Source organism: Rhinolophus sinicus, linkage group LG01 (assembly GCF_036562045.2).
Source record: "Rhinolophus sinicus isolate RSC01 linkage group LG01, ASM3656204v1, whole genome shotgun sequence".
Lineage (NCBI taxonomy): Eukaryota > Metazoa > Chordata > Mammalia > Chiroptera > Rhinolophidae > Rhinolophus > Rhinolophus sinicus.
The window spans coordinates 129,349,833-129,368,691 of record NC_133751.1 but is presented as its reverse complement, the minus strand read 5'-3'; positions in this window follow the sequence as shown (position 1 = coordinate 129,368,691).

The following is an 18,859-nucleotide window of genomic DNA, read 5'->3' as shown; positions in this document are numbered from 1 at the left end:
GAAGGTTAAATCATTTTCCTCTTTTTCTCCTTTGTTTTAAGAATCATATTTTTTGGGGGGAAAGCCTCTAAAGGTTGAGAATCTCAGAAAATACCTCTCAAGCACTCAAGTGAGTTGCCGGGCCCCTTTGTCCCTTAAACTGCATGCTTGTGTTTACAGATAATAAACTTTAATATTTCAATAAACACAACACCCATTTGAAGATAAGTGTGACTCAGAGAAAGTTTTTATCATGATTCAAAATTAGTTTTAATTATAAATGATAACATTTATCTCCATTACTATAGACAAGTGTGATTTGATAATGTGCAGAAATCAATTTTCAGAGACTGTTATCAAACTTTAGTGAGATTGTTTGAACTGAAGGAAGTAGAATTTGCCAAAAAACTTCACAAAAAATATGCACATCAGTATTATGGATTCAATTAATATGATGGTGGATGTGGAGGTTGCGTCTTAAAATGGTGAAGCTCAATTGTCATCTCTGTAGTGCATTAGCAGTTAATTTGTTGGAAAGTGAGTCACATATATCATTAGAATGGTCATCACTAGTCCTGTGATTCCCCTATGTAACCAAAAATGAGAAAGGGACACAGTAGTCCTGAGTAGTCCCTGAGTAGAGTGACAACTGAGGCATCTGGAGACTTTGCTGCATATCTCAATTACCAGAACTGAACATCTAAAGACACAATGTACATCTAGTTGTAGATAAAGAGAAAACCTGTACCCTCTCCTTCATCATCATCTTCAACTCCATTCCATTCACATCCTCAACAAAGCAGCCCCTGAATCTCGCCCGGATATTATGAAGGAAGGCAGGAAGTAAGAGAAGAAAGGAAAGTTAAACAGATGTGATGATGAGAGAAATGTAAGAGCCCATGGTGGGGCAATCATGATAAGGGGTGCAATTGCAACAAGAGTGGGAGCAGAGGCTCAGGTTCAGAGGACAAGTGCTGTTCACTTAAATTGAGCCTAAATCACATTTCTCCTGACCCAAATTAACAGGCAGTCATTCCGGGACACTCCAGATCAGGGATAGCAAACAGATTTCTTCTAGTATGTTGATGCCATTTTATGGATAATGTATTTACCTGGCATTCTGTACTGAAATAGCTTTCGAGACTAACTTTGGGCTGTGGGGAAGAGAAGGTTGTAATTCATTTATAATATGTGCCATGGGCATGACAGGGGTGATTGCAACATATGTGTGACATATCTACCACCCTGCTCCATGAGCTTCTGAGTAGCCTATTAAATGTGTGACTACCTCTTCCTTTCACATTCTCAGGTTCTAAGGTCACCTTGATGCTTGGTGACATTGCTTATTGTAAGACATTGGCATGAGTATGAGAATTCCTGGCAGAAGCACTTCTATCCTTTCCTACCCTTCCATTTCTAGAAGACATGAGGGATTTAAGTCTCTATATTCATCATTCTCACAACCCCCTCCATTGGTCCTATTCCTAAAATAATTTTCCTAAGACTCTGCCAGAGATGCGGTCCATTTTTGTATTCTCCCAAATGAGTGACATAGACAAAAACTTAAACTATTTGTCAAAGAGAGAGGACTCAGTGGGACTATTCCCCTGGGCCACTTAGATCCCTACAATAGTTCAAATGAAATGACAGTCAAATAACTTCTTTATTTGTTCCCTTCCCTTGACTAGCCACCAAAATGTAGACAGTTTTCTCAGGAAACCCAAGTTAAAAATTGCTTCTTCCCTCTATTTATATTGCATTTTAATGTAATTGGTTGCTTTCCCCCATTTGTTTTGGGGTGGTGACACAGCTCTGGGGGGCCTAGGGATGATGAAGTGAATGAGGATGGAGAGAGAAAGAGAGCACACACATGAAAAACCCCATCAGCAATACTTTCTCTTATTTATAGTGACAACCCCAAGCAAAATATAAAAATATATTTAGGGAGATGACAGCTTTGTTGCTTCTTGATCACAAACCAGCACTTAGGAGTTCACTTTTGTGAGCAGATAAAAAGGGCTGCATCTTGATAACGCAGTGTGAGGAAAAGGGAGAAATTGAGCGAAGGGCAATGTGTCCTCGACAGAATCAGAATAAGGACCAATACTCTAAATAGAAGTTGAGATTCTCAGGTTATTGTCTGTGGGAACCGTACTGGAGGTGGATGAAACCTCTTCCCATCTACAAATTAGAATGCCAAGAAGGCAAGAAGTCTTTAGATTTACTTTCCAGTACTAGGATTTATATTTGATAAATAAAACATTCAGTCTTCAATTTATTTCCCACCAACTAAAAGAAGAAGGAAAAAAAAAAGATGCGTGAAAATATTTGAGGCATTACTTATTCTTGTGTTAGAGGCATTTTGCAACTCATAAATGGGTCCATGTTTGAACAATTCAATGTAAGTGTGCTCTGTACTAAGCCCTAGTGATGCAATGAGAAAAAAAGACACAGACTCTGCTCTCCAAAAACTCACAACGGAACCAAATTTTTTTTGCAAGTTGTTTTGAAACTTGTAAGGCCTTCTCCATAGAAATTATGTTAAATGTGGCTGTTGTTTTCAGTTCCCAGTTCCTTTGTTCCTGAAATATTATTCCAATGGGCTATTTAAATGTTTCTTTCAGTGGCATTGTTATTATTTTTTTTTATGGTGAGAAAATGTATATTTTGAGCTCCAATCTATGTCACAATAAGTGCTTTCTTGAAAGAATCTGTTCAAATATCTGACTTCCCTGGTGCTAAGTCACTTGAAAACAGAGAACAGCTGGGAAGAAGTGGAGGGCAGAAGGCTCCCTGCAGGCAGCGATGTCAACAGTAACCCCTCACTCCATGCGTGACCACCCAACAATGCCAGTTTTGACTCTAGCTGAAGACATCTCACCATTGCTTTGGATACGTTCCTCTGGTTCTGGCCTTGCTAGCCTATCTACTAGTTCACCTAACCTGACTAGTTTTGAGAGCACATGCAGTTTTACAGAAAAGTTCTTCCATGACCCACTACCTCCAGCCCAGCCTTGTTTCTACACCTGATTCATCTCCCTTTGCTGTTTTGCTAAACCTCTCTGACTGACTCTATGCTTTTACCTACTTTAGCTTACCTTGGTTGTGTTAGGCATTTGCTTTGATACGTGGTTCTGTGTGCTGGTAATCATCCCTCATCAACCTCCATGACTCCCATATGTACTGTTTGATAACAGAAGTCAGGAGAAATGCTCCAATGAGGAGAATGAAGAGGGGGGAGAGGGAGCGCTTCATGAACTTCAGTTAATTCTTACTAACTCTAGAATTGCTTACGAGAGTTATCTCTCTAAGTCAGACCATCCACCCACCAACCCCCACCAACCCTGTCAACCCCACCAGTTGATTGCAAATGAGTGCTTTTGGATGATATGGGGGGTCACTAAATCCCATCTACCTTTCTGAATAAACAATTTGCCATAGAGTGTTAATTCATGGGTGTTTTGGCAGTGGCTCTCAAGCTTTGTTCCATGAGAATCATCTCAGAGCTTTCAGAAATCCCAAAGTCCAGGCTGCATGTCACTCCAATTAAATCCAAATCTCCAGGAGTAGGAACCAGACATAAATATACCTAGCACCCTCCCAGGTAACTTCAAGGGGCAACCAAGTTTGAAAACTAGTGGTGGGGCTGAAAGAGCAGACGAAATGGAGACAGATTGCGGAGAGGGAATTAGATGGACTATCAGAAGGACTAGATTCAGGATCTCTGTGCCTCACTTATTTTGTTATTTGATAAATCATTAACAACTCTCACAGCCTTGTTTCCATTAGTCAGAAAACTGAGTTAATTATAAGTTCCCAGACTAGTCCTTAGGATTCTGATGAAGATTTAGGAAATCATAGTTTTGTAGTTTTGGAAGCACTTTTTAGACTCTAACATACAATTTGAATACGAAGTGTTATTAATAGAACATCATATGGTACCAAAGCAGATTTTAGAATCTCTAACCTCTCATTTCATGAAACTAACTTTGGCAAACTTGTAAGCTACCTGATGTGTGATTGGCACACTCTCCCCAACTCCATTTCTGGCCACTTTATCCTATCTTGCTTCTTATGACTTGATTTCCAGTGTTTTCATGATGCTCACTGACTGTGCAGGACCACAGCTTTGGTAGCTATTTTGCTTTGCTTTCAACATCTGGTGAAAGGAAGACAGTGACTTGGGCAGCCAAGGGCTACGCTTTGAGCCAGGATTTGGTGAACAGAAAAGTATATCATATTTGTAGAGGATTTCAAAGACCCAAGTGCTGTTCTCCTTCCTGGAATGACTCTGTTATTTCCAGTACAGTACTTGCTTTTTTTTCTGACTGGAAGCTTAACCTTTATGCTACCTTATCACCTCCTTTCTCTGTCTTGGATTCTTCTGACATTGCCTTAAGACCTTGACTTGAGTCTTCCATGTTTTAATGGTTATTGCTTCTGTTCAACTTTTTAACCCAGAGGCTAATTACTATATTTCTGACTTTCACTGGGGCCATAGCTTCTATTTCTGATAATTATTTTGCTGGCATATTGGTTTGGGACCCAGACCACCTCTAAACCATGATTAGGACAGAGACAACACTCATCAAGACTGGCTAGAGTGCAAGCTCTGAACAACAGGGGTTGCCGATTCAATTCCCATATGGGCCAGTGAGCTGCACCCTCCATAACTAGATTGAAGAAAATGAGCTGCCGCTGAGCTTCCAGAGGAGTGGTCAGATGGCTCAGCTGGTTAGAGTGTGAGCTCTCAACAACAAGGATGCCGGTTCAATTCCTGCATGGGATGGTGGACTCTGCTCCCTGCAACTAAAGATTGAAGATGGCGACTGGACTTGGAGCTGAGCTGCGCCCTCCCCAACTGTATTGAAGGACAACTGCTTGGAGCTGATGGGCCCTGGAGAAACACACGGCTCCTCAATATTCCCCAATAAAACTGATTAAAAAAAAAAAAAAAGACTGGCTCATCTCTTCCTCTAATATGCCTGCATTATTTCCGCTCTGATATTGCAGGACCATTATCAACTGTTATTTTTGCTCTTTTACCTACTAAAATATTTAATTAGTTACTACTGGCTGATAATAATAGTGTGTATTTTTATAGTGAACTCTTGCATATATCAAAGGAATGACTGTCTAAAAGTGAAAAATCAGATATAATGGGAACCAAATTAAACCACATGAAGGTTTATAAATTCTGTCTTTTTGGATATGTCTCCTCACCTTCATCCTTTCTCCTCTCTCTTATGTATTTTCCTCTATTCACTTCCTAAATTATTTGTTTCCCCTCAACACTTCTCCCAATACAGGAGATAAAATAAGAACACACATGAGCAATATTTACTTCCTTGAAAACAGTATAATAACATTCAAGCTACCTAAACAAGAACTGAAAGTAAATATAGAATATTTAGTTGTAAACTTAATGGAAACTTTAAAAGATGTGTAAAACAAAACAAACAAAACAAAACAACAACAACAACAAAAAACTAGAAATCTTCACTAAAGAGTCTAAACCAAATCTTGAATAAATAGAGGAACATAGATTCTTGACTCTGTGGCATAAGACTAAAACTGTAAAAATATAAAATTCTACCAAATTAATTTGTAGGTTCAATGTAATTTCAACAAATATTATCCGTTAAGTTTCAGTCGCTATAACTTAAAGAGTCTAAAGTTCTATTTTTAGAAAGAAGACTAATAAGGAGGAACACACTTTGCATGATTACAAACAGCGTAGTAATTCCTTAACAACTTCAATGGAGTGGTGTTTGTGCAAGATTGGACCAACAGGTCAGAAGAGAACAAACTGAACACCTGACCAACAGACATAAGCCTATGGAATGTTTAGTATGTGGAGACTGAATAGCCTGAGAGAACAATAGTGCTTGGTTATGGGCATGTGCAGCCAGGAAAACAAGGATGTGCACTTTATGCATAAAAAATTCCAAGTGGATTAGGAGCTAAATAATGAAATCTTATCAAAATCAGGAAAAAGAAAACATCAATAATTACCTGATCTAAAAATGAGAACATTTTAAGCATAAAAGCAATAAAACAAATCACAGCCAGAAGAACTCTCCATCAATTTGGCTACCTAAAAATGAAAAGTTCTGTGTCGTATATAAATTTAAAGACAAAGGACACATTGGGAAAATATTTGAAACACTCATGATAAATAATAGGAGCCATCAATCTATAATTTGCTCATGTAAATTGATCAAATGAAAAAAAAATCTTAAAGCCAATGGTAAAATGGTCAAAATGACAAAGCAATCAATTCTTAGAGAAATACCAATGTCCAATAAATATATTTAAAAACTTCTTAGCCTCACCAATAACCCAAGAAACATGCATTAAACAATAGAACACAATTTCCTACCTTTAAGACTGCTAGAGGTCAAAAAAATTTTTCATTCAATACTTCAAAGATGGTAAGTGTAATAATTGGTACAACCTCTAATGGAATATAGTCTGCCACTATGTTCTTATCCTTTGATGTATTAATTTTATGTCTGGAGACCTAACCAGAAACAGTAACAGATATATACTCAATTTGTTATGATATATCACAGAGTAAGTTTAATGTAAATAAAATAACTCTAATTGCCCAGCAACTGGGGGAAGACTTAAAATTATTGTACATCCACACAAAACATTATAGTCACTATATAGTACCTGGGGCACCTTGCAATAGCAGGCCGAGAGAGATGCAAAATGTTTTGCAAAGAATACTTAATATGCAAAAGTGCTCACAAATGTCAAATGGAAATAAAACACGATGCAAAGTGGGATAACAAGGTATAATAACAGTTTTCCCACCATATGATCATAATTAACTGTAGTTTGTATATTCACGGCACTTCCATGTACATCACCCATTTGATCCTTATTTAGTAGGAAGGGGAAGTATTACTTTCCTTCTTAGGTTGATGAATAAATAGATTTAACGCTAAAGTTTTAGCATCAGAGTCCCTGTACTTTCCACCCCTAAGGTTGACATACAAAGAGCTACTTAAAATAATTACAGCATGTGTCAATTTTCTGAAACTATTTCTGAGTTCCTCACACCATTAAATAAAAAGGGGTATATTTTCTGAATAGCTAGTATGTGCCACGCTTTTCTCTGGGTACCAGGATACACTGGTGAACAATGAGAAGTTTTGCTTCTTTTTTTTTAAATTAAAGTTTATTGGGGTGACAATAGTTAGTAAAGTTACATAGATTTCAGGTGTACAATACTGTATTACATCATCAATAAATCACATTGTGTGTGCATCACCCAGAGTCAGTTCTCCTTCCATCACCATATATTTGATCCCCTTTACCCTCATCTACCATTCTCCTCCCCCCTTACCCTCTGGTAACCACTAAACTATTATCTGTGTCTATGAGTTTTTGTTTCTCATTTGTTTGCCTTATTCTTCTGTTGTTTTCGGTTTATACACCACATATCAGTGAAATCATATGGTTCTCTACTTTTTCTGTCTGACTTATTTTGCTTAGCATTATAATCTCAAGATGCATCATTGTTGTCACAAATGTTCCTATATCATCTTTTCTTACCGCTGAATAGTATTCCATTGTGTATATATGCCACAACTTCTTTATCCATTCATCTATCAAAGGACATTTTGGTTGTTTTCATGTCGTGGCCACCGTAAATAAAGCTGCAATGAACATTGGAGCACACATGTCTTTATGGATAAATGTTTTCAGATTTTTGTGGTAGGTACCCAGGAGAGGGATTGCTGGGTCATATGGTAATTCTATTCGTAATTGTTTGAGGAACCTCCACACTACCTTCCATAACGGCTGCATCAGTCTGCATTCCCACCAACAGTGTATGAGGGTTCCTTTTTCTCCACAGCCTCTCCAATACTTGTTACTATTTGTCTTGTTGATAGCCATTCTAACTGGGGTGAGGTGATATTTCATTGTGGTTCTTATTTGCATTTCTCTGATGATTAGTGATGTTGAGCATTTTTTCATATGTCTATTTGCCATTTGTATGTCCTCTTTGGAGAAATGTCTCTTCAGGTCTTCTGCCCATTTTTCAATTGGGTTGTTTGCTTTTTGTTGTTGAGTTGCATGAGTTCCTTGTATATTTTGGATATTAGACCCTTATCGGAGGCACTGTTTGCAAAAATCTTCTCCCACTCAATCAGTTTCCTCTTTAGTTTGTCGATGGTTTCTTTTGCTGTGCAGAAGCTTTTAAGTTTGATATAGTCCCATTCATTTATTTTAGCTTTTACTTTCCTTGCCTTTGGAGTCAAATTCATAAAATGCTCTTTGAAGCCAAGGTCCATAAGTTTAGTAGTTATGCTTTCTTCTATGCAGTTTATTGTTTCAGGTCTTATGCTTAAATCTTTGATCCATTTTGAATTAATTTTGGTACATGGTGACAAAGAGCAGTGCAGTTTCATACTTTTGCACGTTGCTTTCCAATTCTGCCAGCACCATTTATTGAAGAGGCTGTTCTTTTCTCCATTGTATGTTTTTCGCTTCTTTGTCAAAAATTATCTGTTCATATTTATATGGCTTTTATTTCTGGGTTCTCAATTCTATTCCATTGGTCTATATGTCTGTTTTTCTGCCAATACCATGCTGTTTTGATTATTATTGTCCTGTAGTATAAACTAAAGCCAGGGAGCGTGATATCTCCAGCATTGTTCTTTTTTCTTAGGATTGCTTTGGCTATTTGGGTTTTTTTTGTGGTGTTTTGCTTCTTTTGGAATGTAATATTAAGCAAAGGAAGAGGAAGACCAAAAGTAAACAGACAAATAATACCATGCTAGACCTCACTAAATGTTCAAAAGAAAATAAACAGAGTGTCTTGGTGAAGAATTGGGGTTTGTGGGGTGATAAGAGCAGGGATCAGAGTAGTCAGGGAAGACTTCCAGGAGGAGGTAACACTTGAGTAGAGAAAGAAATGATGAGAAGGAGGCAGCCATGGGAAGATCTGGGGAAAGGGGGCTCCTGGCAAAGGGAATAGCAAGTAGGAGGCCCTGAGGCAGGAAAGAGTTTAATGAACATTAGCCAGTATTCTCCAGAGAAATGAATGAAAAGGACAGATATACACATGTACGAAATATACAAGAAACTGGCTCACATAATTATGAGGGTTGAGAAGTCCTAATATGTGCAGTCAGCAAGCTGGAGACCCAGGAAAGTCAAACATTAATCTCATCCAGAAAGACCCTCACAGACACACACTGAATAAATCTCACCAGATGTCTGGGTACTCTGTGGCCTGTCAGGCTGACATGTGAAGTTAACATCACACCCAATGAGTTTGGAGTATGGTGAGCAAGGGGGAGAGTGGTGTGAGATGAGATTGGAGAAGAATGCTGGGGTCAGACCATTCAGGACTATGTAAGCAATGTCATAGAATAGCATAGAATATCATAGCTAATATGGAATCAGTACTGAAAGACCCAGGGAAAGCAGTACTGAAACTGACCGATTGCTCAGAATAAATAGGGTTTTTGTGCACAGAGAGGTGGGGAAGAACACAGCATCAACTAGAACGAGACCATGAGGTGAAGCAGATTTATATTATGACTATCTGATACGAAAGACCTTTAGTTCCTTCAGTTATTCCATTCATTGGCTAGGGAGTGGGGCTGAACTAACTTGCTAATAGCACTTTTATTTTAACTAACATTTTAGGGTAGTTTAGGTATCATCAATGTGAAACTCATTTTTAGAATCCCAGTTTTTCCTTTATCATACTACCTTATGGTTAATAGTATGAGAAACTCAGGACTAGTTCCAGAAAATTGACACACCCTGTAAATCAAAACTCTCAAAAACCGTTCACACTTTGTATAGGTTATTGAAATTCACAATCAAAAGTTTGACAATGAAAGGCAAATGGACAATACCATCCAATCTTACCAGTCACGTGAGGCTAATCATGAGTGCACCTGGATTGAACATAAAATTTAAGAAAAAATAAAATATTTATTGTGAAAGAGTAAATACAAACCTGAAACCTCAGCAATGTAACATAAATGACCAAAAAAATTCTGTTGGATTTCAATGGTTGGTCGGTTTAATTTTATTGCAACTAAACTCATCTCTTCCCTGTGAGCAGACAGCAACATAAATGGATATTTATGACATTTATAACTATTCATAGTTCAGTGTTAAGGAAACATCTAAAAATGCTTTTTATGTATTTATTTTGAGATACGTAAAGTTGAATAACCTATAGGAGAAAGAAGTCAGGCTCTCTGTTGTATTCTGTTGTGTTTTGCTGTTTTGCTTTCTCTAAACTTCTTTTTATATGCTAAAGTTTAACTGACTAGAGGAAAAAAAATGCTTTGCAAACTTTAGGATCAGCTCTCCCCTGTTCAACCCCACATATCATGGCTCCCATTCAACCATTCCCATCTTTCTACCGCCTTTTCCTCTGAACATCTGAATTGCCCACTTTGTAGAAATCCAGCACTGGACAGGTTCAGCTACAGCTTTCTCCAGGTCTCTCCCAGACTGCTGAAGGAAGGCAGCCCACATGCTGTGAATTCAGGATCTTCAACCTCTGTTGGGCTCCTGGTGCTGTAAATAAGCCTGAAGTTTACTCATCAGCTTTTTGTCTTTCTCATGTCTTCACTATTTCCCTCAAGACCCCTGCTCAGTGTTCTGCCTCACATTCAGTAAACACCTTTCAGTGCATCTTTGCCTTTGTCACGGAAAATAGATGACTTCCTAAGAGTTGCCTCAGTTTTTAATTTCTCTATACCCACTCTGGTCTTAATACTATATTATTTTCCCACAGCTTCCCATCCTCACCACTCCCCAAACCCCAGGGTAGAAAGCGTTCCCTGTCTCATCTACAATACTTTCCCCACCTCCTGGTGCCTGTTACCTGCCTGCCTAGCTAGGCTTAGGCAGATGCACTTCCCCTATTATCCCCTTTTCCTCTCGGTTATCTTCAACCACTTCCCTGAACAAATGAAAACCTTTCTTACAAAAACAAGAACAACAAAAAACCTATAAAGCAACAACCAAAACCCAAACATATACTTTTCCTCAATATCAACAAACAATATCTTTCCTCTTTACAGCCACACTTTTTAGGAAAGAGGTGCACACTGAGTCTCTCCACTGCCTCCATTCCCAATCCTCATGCTTGCTCTACTTACTGTCCTCTGGAACTTTCCCTACCACGTCACCAAAATGGCTCTTGCTGGGCTCATTAATGCTCTCTCATTGAATAGGTCTCAATTCTTATTTGTTTAAATAATTTTGCAGCCATGGACGCTATTGCACTTTCTTCTTGCTGCCACTTCCTTTCCCTTGAGTTTCCTGGAACACAGCTCCAAGGCTTTTCTCTACCATTCTGGAAGATCCACTTCAACATCTTTATAGAATGTTATTCCTCTTTTAACTTGTAAAATGTCCAAATGTCACAGGTTTCTGCATTTAGCCCCCATGTCTTTGTGTTTCACAAAATCTCTAGGTTACTGTGTGTTTCCATGTAGCAATTTGCCTATGGTTTCTAGTTACTATCTACAATGCTGGCTTCTGTCTCCTTTCCAGACCCTTACAACTAGGGTGATCATATGATTTCATATCCTGGTCTGTGCTCTTTTAAGAGTGAAAGGGGACACTATTTTATAACTTGCCTGTGGTAACAGGCATAGACTGGAACTCTCCTTGTTTAACCAAGGCATATATATGGTCACTGTACTTAAAACCAACTGACATTCTCAAAAATAGAGATAGCATATGATCCAAAAGTGTTACCCCAGGTATACACCCAAGATAACTGAAAACATACAATCACATACAAACTTATAGACAAATGTTCATTGCAGCATTTTCATGGTAGTCAAAAAGTAGAGTGAAAGAAAGTAGGTGAGGTCAGAGAGGTGATGGAGAACACCAGTTATGTGGTACCTTTTAGGTACTTTAGATACCTTGGCTGTTACTCTGGCTTTTGAGCAAAGAGTGATACGTTACAAGAGAATTGTTTTAGTGCTGAATACAGATTTTTTTTTAGAGGGTAAGAGTAAAAGCAAAGAGATGTGTTAGGAGGCTTCTGAAATAGATAATAACTATGATTAAAAGGTAGCAGTGAAGGTGGCTGGAAATAAGAGAATTCTAGCCACATTGTGACAGTAGAGAGACAGAATTTGTTCATAAATGAGATGTAGGGTATGAAAGACAGAGAGAAACCAGGTAGTCCCCAGGATTTTTGGCCTGAGCAACTAGTAAGGTGGAGATACTATCACCTGAGATGGAAAAGGCTTTGTGAGGTAAGATGAGGAGTTCACCTTTGGACATGTTCAGTTTGAGCTGTCTGTTACATGGCCTAAGAAAGGTCTGGAGTAGGCAGTTGCATATGTGGGCCTAAGTGTGGAGGATGGGCTGACATTTATTTATTAGTGAGGTGTCAGCATATAGATGATATACAAGTAGGGTATATAGAGAGAAGAGGATCAAGGGGAGCACCTCAGGGCACTCTAACATAAAGAATTGGGGAGAAGAGATGGGATTAGCAAAAAAGACCAAACAGCAGTGACCAGTGACGTAGACAGAAAACCAAGAAAATGTGTACTTTGGAAACAAGCTCAAGAAAGGACATCTAAGAAGAGAATTTATGCAACTGTATCATTCCTGAAGTCGCTTAAGATGAGGGCTGAGAACTGACAACCAGATTTAGCAAAATAGCAATTTCTGTGGAGTGCTGGGGCTTACAGCCCAATTGTAGTAGGTTTACAGAAAGAAATTGGGAGGAGAGGAATTAAGTCAGTGAGTATAGATAACTCTTCTGAGATTTGCTGTGAATGGGGAGCAAAAAACTACATGGCAGTAGTTGGTGGGGAAAGTGGGTCAAGAGAAGGATTTTAAGATGGGACGAATAGCTGCATATTGTATACTGATGGGAATGATCCATGGGTGAAGAGAAGTGTCTTGAGAGTAAGGGAAGGATTACTCCAAATAGGCGAGAGGAAAATAGGATCCAGGAATGGAAGGAACTGGCTTCAGATGGGAGTACAGGGAGTGCATCTGGTGTCAGGCAGGAGTGTCAGAATGTTCACTGAAGGTGGGTAGGTATGTTGAGAGTCTGTAGAGACTCTTCTGGTGGCTTCCTTTTTTTTCAGGGAAGTGAGAAGCCAGGTCAACAACTGAGTATGAGGTTCTGAGAGGAAGTAATGGTTTGAGGGAAGGGAAGTGATGGGATAGTATCTAAGGAAGTGGAGGAATGAATGGATAGAGAGCATGATTACTAGCCCGTTTGAAGTTCTTGGTGGTGAACATAAAATGAGATTTGTCAGTGAAAGTTTTTGTCTCTCTTTCTAGCCTGTTGGCTCCATGTTTGCCTTGTTCACAGAGCCCCAGTGGCTAGGATGGTGCCTTGCACATGGTAGGTACCCTGTCCCACCCTGCCTCTGCCCCGCCTCCCTCTAACTCATTCTCCACACAGCCGACAGAGAGATTACTTAAAAAGTAGTGTGGTTCCTCTGTTTACATTTTCACACACAGTGGTTTCCCACTGAACTTAAGATAAGGTTCAAACCTTTTACCACAGTGTAGAAGCCCTTCATAGGCTGGTCTCTGGTTAGATTTCCACCTCACCTATTGTGTTTCCCCACATGCTCCACACTCTAGGGCCCGCCACAGTAGCGACTTAGAATTTCTCTGCTCTGTCTTTTGGATTATAGCCTTCACCTGATTAACTCCTACTAATGTTTCAGGGACTTGGCTCAGAAATCACCTCTTTCAAGGAGCAGTTGCTGACATCTGTCCTCCTAACATCACTTCCCCCCAGTCTGCATTAGATGCTCCTTTGATGACTCTGTCACAGCATTTCTAATACCATGTTGCAATTGCCTCTTCTATTTGTTCCTCAAAGTATTGTATATAAATTCTAGGACAGCAGCATGGTATTTATCAGTATCCAGAGCTACTACATGGTGTCTGGCATATAATAAGTGCTCAAAAAATGTCTGTGGAATGAAGAAAAGAAAAATTAGAGTCAATAGTGGTTGTCTATTGTCTATCCAGGCAGGGAACAGTGAATATAATAATATATATTATATGTAACATACAATATCTAGCAGACAACTTTAAGGTGGCCATAATTAACCTTTTTGGATTTCGTACTTAATTCTTTGACTCTTCCCTACTCCTAAATGTACTTTATGGTATATCTTTGACTTTTACATAAAACAATCAAGATATAATTAAGATTTGGTTTATGGATATACCATCAGTAAGGACACACTCTTTGAACAGTTTTTCAGATCCTGGGATCAGGTGTCTCTGAGCCATGCTCACTTCGGGGGAGGAGACACACATTCGAATCCACTAGATCCATGTTCGATCTCCACCCTTTCTCTTCACCTCTCTGAATCCCAGTTTCCTCATTTACAGTAAGCTTACCTCAAGCCATATTGTAAATATGGTATTTTATAGATGAACAATAAATGCTAGTTAGCTATTATAATTGTGACCGAGGACTCTCATTGTTTAGGCAGTTGCTATAGAGCCGAACAAAAACAACTGTTCCACTTGGACAAACTACTGCTTCCCCTATGCTCTGAAGTCTGCCTCCTTCTCCCCCCTTAGGTCTTACTTTAAACATCCTCACCTCTGGTTAGTTTATCTAAATTAGCTCTCACTACACCTGCTCCCAGCCCCCACCCAATCTCCTCCTTTGTCATCATAACTTTCCAGTTCCTTCATGGTGTTGGTCACTATTTGTAATTCTAGAGTACAAGTCCCATAATTGTCTTGTTGAGAGTTATAGCTCTAGTGCCTCATGCAGAGTCCAGAACATAGCTAATAGGTTATCAATAATACCTGATGAATGGATAAATTGAACTCTACTTTGACCATACTGCCAATTAATTTTAGGATTTTGGGGGAGTTGTTTCACTTCCATGAGGGACATGAAAATTGTGTCTCTGCCTTCCAAATATGAGGAAAGCATGTTTGTTATCAAGTGGTATTGGCTCCAGGTACTAGGGACAAAAATATTGACAATTATGTCAAAGAAGGCTCTGTGTTTGCAGAACAATGTGTAAGCTTGCACCATCTTCGAAAGTTCTCAGCAATACATGGAAACAGAGAAACTCTAGAAAAATAGGTCGTTTCTCAAATGAAGCCTCTGTCAAAGAAAGAAATATAATGAATATAAAACCTATTGGCTATGCCTTGAGATGAGAATCACAGCCCAGCTCCCCGCATTTTGCCAGGAGCTGAGGGAGCATGACAGAATGTGTTAAAACGCCAGTCATGCCCAGCAGTCACTTACAAGCTGGCTGGAGAAGTCGAGCCTGATCCTTGAAATCTAGTGAGAATACAAGATGACATAATTTATGGACTAAACTGTGCTTTATAGAGGAGTACTAAAATTACTGTAACTTCAGTACAGAGTACCAGAGGAGAGGGAAGATCAGTGAAGGCTAAAAGCTTCCCACAGCGGTGGGGCTTGAGGAAAGAGTAAAAATGTTAGGAATAGAGGAGAGATGGCCTGGAGAAGGGGGTCTGACCAAAGAGCAGCACCCCCTGCTGGCGGCAGGCTTGCCACTCACATAGGAAATACGGTATGGCAATCATCACTGGGCACTGGAAGTGGGCAGTGAGTGTAGTCCTGGAACTGTGAGTCTGGCATTGCATGATGGATGGCCCACCTGCAAAAGCTGTGGCTTTCGAGCTACTTCTCTGCTGCCTCCTGCATTCTCTGAAACAAAGCAAAACTAAACCAACATCACCACAATAACTGCAACAAAACAAAACAAAAAATTTTCTTCCCACAGGATTGGTAGCAGGTGGAGAATCCAGGCACCTGCCAAAGGAACCATAAGGACAAGCATTTATGAAAATGCGACTGGCTGAACAGTTGTTATTTCCCGTAACAGACAAAAGATTGGAAACAAATGACAGCAGGACACACGGCATGCCTGTGTGTGTGTGCGAGCACCATGAGTACAGGTGTTCATATGTGGTACACGTGCATGGGTGTGACTGTGTACGTATATATGTGTGTATCACGTATGTCCACATTGTGTGTATATGTGTGTGTGTACAGTGTGTGGTATGTATGCTCCTGTATGACTGTGTGTGCCGTGTGTGTGTGTGTGTGGAGGGCCCACGTTTCCCTCCATCCCGTAGCGCCTGCTTGGGTATCCTCAGTTCTTGGCTCCCTGACAGAAGGAGGTTTGGGGTACAGCCCCCTGCTCCCTTTTCCACTTCTGGGTGCACCTGACCTCCCCCTTGTGCCCACTGTCCACCTACAGGGAACCTTCCTCTGATTGGTTTTCTCCAGAGTGGCTGGAGGAGGGCTGCGCTTCCCGGTCCCCCCCCAACCCCCCAAGGCAGGAAGGCAGAGGAAGTGACTTTGATGGATCGCATTGCACAGGAGGACCAACGCTAGCAGATTAGAAAGGCTGCAGCTCTGGCTCACGGACCTCCATCCGGGGGTTGTTCTGATGAGATAATTTTTCTCATTAACCTTGATAACTCTCCGCTGATATACGGCTCTGTTTGCACTAACAGAACTTTTTTTTCCCTTTTGGTCTTCTTTCTATACTTCCAGGGAGAAGAACTTGGAACCTGGTGGCAGGCTGCAGCTGCCCAGCTGTTGAGTACCCTGGATTTTCTTAGGCATAAAGCTCTCAACAAATATAGACCGAGTGTTGGAGGGAGTGAGAGATTTAGAGGTTTAAGAGACCAACGCGGGCTCAGGTGGGGCTCATCTGTTGGCATTACCGTTTCACTGCCTTTAGCTTGCAGCAAAACCCAGCTAGCTGCTTTGGCTCTTTGCTGTCACGTTATTTCAGACACTCTAGCCCCTACCCCAGCTGTTTCTGTGCTGGAAGTAGTATATAGCACATGAAGAATCATTATTTGGGGTGTCTTCCCCAGAACACTTTCTCTTCTCCCCAGTTAAAATGAATTTCTGTATACTAGACAAATGTCTTTTATAGTATTTATTACAATAAATCGTACCCATTATTCAAGTCTTTTCTCTTGGTAGATTGTGAGCATTATGAAAACACACACTGTCTGTTTCATCTTTGTTTCCTTCGTTAATACAATGTAAGGCACATAGTAAGCATTTCGTAAATATTTGTTGACTTTTGGTATAATTAGATTCAGACACAAAATTGGGAAGTACCTTATATGCTTCATGAAGTTAAATTTTAAGGGGAAGTTAGCAGAGGTTCATTGTATCCATTGGGGGCCTAATGTTGGACCCTCATAACTGCTCATCTAGACACTGAGTATCTTCCCAGAGTTTCTCATAAGGGAGAGTGACCACAGTAAGTTGACATGATGAGGCTCTTGTTCATTATCATGAATGATTAAAAGAATAGGGCTCAAGAACTTAATATATTAACAAACTAAATACTTTTATGAAAAACCAATATAATTATGTTGTCAAAGAGGTAAGTACAGCATTTATTTTTAAAATAATTCACAATACACCACAGGAAGTATGAGCCAGATATGGGACACAGGTGAAATGATGACTATTTTTCATGTGTATCTCCATGAGTTTACACATAAATGAATGTATAAATTATACCGAAATTCTAAATTCTCCTTCATGAATATGATGCTCATGTAGAAGCTTTTCCTGACTCCTAGGCCCAGATCTGATGCCCAGCCACTCCCCACCTTCACCCCCAAACCCCCCACACAATGAACGCCTTCTCTTTTTCCCCCTCAAACAGACAGAAGCCATTCAATAATAGCCTTTGCTTATAAACTGACACTCAATTTGGAAAGATTTCATGTGTTTCTTGGGAAGTGAAATTATCCTCAGAATTCATTAATGAGGCCAACAAAGATATTTTGTCGAGTTATGGGGATAGAGGGAGTGGAATATGAAGAACTCTTGGTTTGCAATCTCAGGAGCTCTCCGGGTGAAATCTAAAACTGGCCCCCGTACACAGGGGCCAGGAGAGATTGAAGAAAAAGTTAAAACACTTCACATTGGTAGGTGGCAGGTTTAATAAGGAAGGGAACTTACCTGGGCAGTAAGACCAGTAGATCTCCATATCTGCCCATCATAATTTAAAAAGTTTAGGAGAGGCCTTAACTAGGTTCAGCCATGAATACCACTTTCTCAAGGCTGTGTTCTTGAAATGGTTACCACTGTGGGCACAGTGGGCAGAAGGTACATGTCAAGGACATGGAAGAAAGTAAGGAGCCCTTGATTATCCGGTTCCAGTTTACAGGTCAACCAAGGGTCACACTCTCTCAATGACCTCCTCCAGGAACTCTCTAGGCATTCTCTGAAGAATGTGGGGAGATGTTAGCTGGCAGCTGCTATGGAGTTGCAGCCAGTGTTGGTGTTTGAGGAAAGACTCAGACTAGAGGGAGAAGGATAGTATTCTCCACTTTCCCAGGGATAGTTCTCAAATTTAGTGCAAAGATTGTTGCTGATGCTGCTGGTCCTGAAACCCACTGCTGTATAGGAATGTGATCTCAGAAAAAGGCCAGGTTACCTCAAAATTATTGGAACTGGGAGAGGTACTGGTATTACTTGAATCGTGGAGAATTTACAGGTGTAAAGGATCTTGTAGCCATCTAGTCCACAACCTCATTTTATAAATGAAGAAACAACAGGGATCCAATGATGGAGAGCATTATCATTTTAAAAATAAGTGAATCAATATTATAACCAGGGAGACAGAGTTGGTCATAATGCCAACTGAGACAACCCAAGTGATTGTTTCCACTACTAAAGATGTTATAAAGATTATAGCAATACATACAATGGAATTAAGTGAACACTAGCTCTTTACACAAATATACTGGTTCCTAAGTTCACAAATATACTGGTTCCTATTTCATAAGGAAAACTATGTTCCAGTTATGCCCCATAAAATGATCTCTCCCTACTTTGTGCAGG